The sequence below is a fragment of the Carassius auratus genome, chromosome 41, assembly GCF_003368295.1.
Source record: "Carassius auratus strain Wakin chromosome 41, ASM336829v1, whole genome shotgun sequence".
NCBI classification, from domain to species: Eukaryota; Metazoa; Chordata; class Actinopteri; order Cypriniformes; family Cyprinidae; genus Carassius; species Carassius auratus.
The window spans coordinates 18,995,291-18,999,196 of record NC_039283.1 but is presented as its reverse complement, the minus strand read 5'-3'; the positions used below and the strand labels follow the sequence as shown (position 1 = coordinate 18,999,196).

General features: G+C 39.3%; 1 pseudogene; it reads left to right on the top strand.

The window, feature by feature from the left end:
- The first annotated feature begins 272 nt into the window (after positions 1-272).
- LOC113059587 (G-protein coupled receptor 20-like) lies at positions 273-822 on the top strand (annotated as a pseudogene).
- The last annotated feature ends 3,084 nt before the right edge of the window (positions 823-3,906 follow it).

Genomic DNA, 3,906 nt, shown 5'->3' with positions numbered 1-3,906 from the left:
GCACTTTGGATGGGTTAAATGCAGAGCACAAATTCTGAGTATGGGTCACCATACTTGGCTGAATGTCACGTCACTTAAAATGAATCAGGTTTAATAGTCTGTGTTAAAAGTGCAGTACAAATTGAAATTTGATATGAAATCTTGAATATTTTTTTAGTCTACAAATAAATTGCTTAAAAAAACAAACAAAAAAAACCCCCGGCCATCTACTGTATTTGCACATTTTTGTTTTTCTTTGGTTTTTGTGCAGATCCAGCCCTAAAACCACAGAGATGACCCTTACAGAGTGTTCATCGAATGTGAACCTCACATCAACATCAGCTCCTTTCCTAACAACAAATACTTCTCCACCACTCTGTGAACCTTATTTGCTGAGACTGGACCAGTTGGATGAGGGTCTGTATAATGACTTTTACAGTCTGTGGATAGCTCTGGTGGTTATCAACACCCTTATCTTTGTGGTAGGGATGACTGTTATCAGTCTGGCTTTGTATGTCTTCTGCTTCAAGACCAAGCCGAAGACCACGTCAGTCATCTACACCATTAACCTGCTGGTGACGGTCCTGTTGGTTAACCTCTCTCTTCCCACTTGTATCATATTGTACTGGAGGAAAATGCCTCATCTGTTACATGCATATATTCAGCAACTTCGTCAGCATGTACTGTAGCATCCTCTTCCTTACCAGCATCTGCGTGGATCGCTACCTGGCCATTGTTCAGGCCGAGGCCTCACGAAAGTGGAAGAACCCTGTTGTGGCCAAAGCAGTGTGTGTCTGCATTTGTCTGTTCGCCATCATCGTGACTTACAGTATTGTTCAAAATAATAGCAGTACAATGTGACTAACCAGAATAATCAAGGTTTTTCGTATATTTTTTTATTGCTACGTGGCAAACAAGTTACCAGTAGGTTCAGTAGATTCTCAGAAAACAAATGAGACCCAGCATTCATGATATGCACGCTCTTAAGGCTGTGCAATTGGGCAATTAGTTGAATTAGTTGAAAGGGGTGTGTTCAAAAAAATAGCAGTGTGGCATTCAATCACTGAGGTCATCAATTTTCTGAAGAAACAGGTGTGAATCAGGTGGCCCCTATTTAAGGATGAAGCCAACACTTGTTGAACATGCATTTGAAAGCTGAGGAAAATGGGTCGTTCAAGACATTGTTCAGAAGAACAGCGTACTTTGATTAAAAAGTTGATTAGAGAGGGGAAAACCTATAAAGAGGTGCAAAAAATTATAGGCTGTTCAGCTAAAATGATCTCCAATGCCTTAAAATGGAGAGCAAAACCAGAGAGACGTGGAAGAAAACGGAAGACAACCATCAAAATGGATAGAAGAATAACCAGAATGGCAAAGGCTCAGCCAATGATCACCTCCAGGATGATCAAAGACAGTCTGGAGTTACCTGTAAGTACTGTGACAGTTAGAAGACGTCTGTGTGAAGCTAATCTATTTTCAAGAATCCCCCGCAAAGTCCCTCTGTTAAAAAAAAGGCATGTGCAGAAGAGGTTACAATTTGCCAAAGAACACATCAACTGGCCTAAAGAGAAATGGAGGAACATTTTGTGGACTGATGAGAGTAAAATTGTTCTTTTTGGGTCCAAGGGCCACAGGCAGTTTGTGAGACGACCCCCAAACTCTGAATTCAAGCCACAGTACACAGTGAAGACAGTGAAGCATGGAGGTGCAAGCATCATGATATGGGCATGTTTCTCCTACTATGGTGTTGGGCCTATTTATCGCATACCAGGGATCATGGATCAGTTTGCATATGTTAAAATACTTGAAGAGGTCATGTTGCCCTATGCTGAAGAGGACATGCCCTTGTAATGTTGGTTTGACAAGACAATGACCCAAAACACACTAGTAAACGGGCAAAGTCTTGGTTCCAAACCAACAAAATTAATGTTATGGAGTGGCCAGCCCAATCTCCAGACCTTAATCCAATTGAGAACTTGTGGGGTGATATCAAAAATGCTGTTTCTGAAGCAAAACCAAGAAATGTGAATGAATTGTGGAATGTTGTTAAAGAATCATGGAGTGGAATAACAGCTGAGAGGTGCCACAAGTTGGTTGACTCCATGCCACACAGATGTCAAGCAGTTTTAAAAAACTGTGGTCATACAACTAAATATTAGTTTAGTGATTCACAGGATTGCTAAATCCCAGAAAAAAAAAATGTTTGTACAAAATAGTTTTGAGTTTGTACAGTCAAAGGTAGACACTGCTATTTTTTTGAACACACCCCTTTCAACTAATTGCCCAATTGCACAGCCTTAAGAGCGTGCATATCATGAATGCTGGGTCTTGTTTGTTTTCTGACAATCTACTGAACCTACTGGTAACTTGTTTGCCACGTAGCAATAAAAAATATACTAAAAACCTTGATTATTCTGGTTAGTCACATTGTACTGCTATTATTTTGAACAATACTGTACTTGCTGCTTGTGACAGCCTTCAAGCATTCAGGCTGCTGACTCTCCAAACTCTTCACCCAAATCATGTGCGCCCTTTCCAGCCTGGGTCTCGTGCAGCAGAGCCGTGACTGACACATGAAAGCCGTATAGCTGCTGTCAGCCATTCTGGTGAACTTCACCATCTGCTTCACACCGTTTCACATCCGTCAAGTTCTGTTTTACTTCCATCCTGATTTGCCTCATCATGTGATTGTGTACCATGTGACCGTCAGCCTCAGCAGCCTAAACAGCTGCTTGGATCCTGTGGTCTACTGTTTTGTCACCACTAACTTTCAGACTACCATGAAGAGATTTTTTAGGAAGATGGAAAGAGAGCAGACGAGTGGAGACATTATCAGCATGCAAAAGAGCTCGAAGGCTTCAGGCACAAGGATTGCAAGTAGCCAATAGTATAAGGTTAAACACGAGCCCCGTCCAGCAGGGAAGCTGACCCGCATGAAGGAGCCCACATGTGCCATGGGTTTTCAGATGGTTGCCATTACAATGTCACACTAATCCAAAACCAGTGGCATATAATTTGACATTTGTGACTTTGTTTCGCTGTGTTCTGAAATTACCTAATTGCTAGTATTTCATTTCCAATGTGACTCTGTAACTGCTAGAGTGTTTTCAAACATGCAGTGCTTTAGAGCAGGGGTTTTCCAAAAAAAAAAAAATTGATTCTAAGGACCTTAGAAAAAATTATGCCCTCTTAGAGAGGGAACGAATACATTTGTATGTAGAGTGAGTAGGAAGAAACATGAAGATTTCTTATTGCCTATATTGTTACTGTAGGCTACTGAAGCCAAAACAAATGAGTAAGACTTTATCTGGAATATACATTATTTATATCCACAAATACTGTATCTTTTCTAATAACAGTTAGAGTAAAATTAGAAGTACACTGCCATTTAAACGTTGGGGTTGTTAAGATTTTTTTTAATGTTTTTGAATGAGTCTCTTATGCTCACCAAGTAAAAACAGTAATATTGTGAAATATTATTTGTATTCATTTTTTTATTTTTTACATAGTAAATAAATGTTTGAATTGAGTTTTTTAAGCAATTCAGGGTGAGCTGGGGCTAGAACATAAACATATAACACTTATCTAATATGTCAAATTGTGTTATCAATCTGTCCTATTGTTTTGTTGTATAGAATTGAATTATCAACTATCACTTAAAGAGACATCAGTAACGTATGATATGGTTAAATCGGAATTACATACTTTTAGTAATGACAAAGTCTTCGTGGCTTCTAGGTTTTAGTTCACAAATTTTGAAGGCGACTTTCACATTAATGCATGATGAGGGAAAACGTAACGACTGGCAACCTCGAGCAGACAATAGATGCAGTATATCCGCAACCTGAGAACAGGTAGATTTAGAGTTTTAACATTTTCATTCGTTTCTCGAGGATGCTCAGATTCTTTATTTATCCATAAATGAAA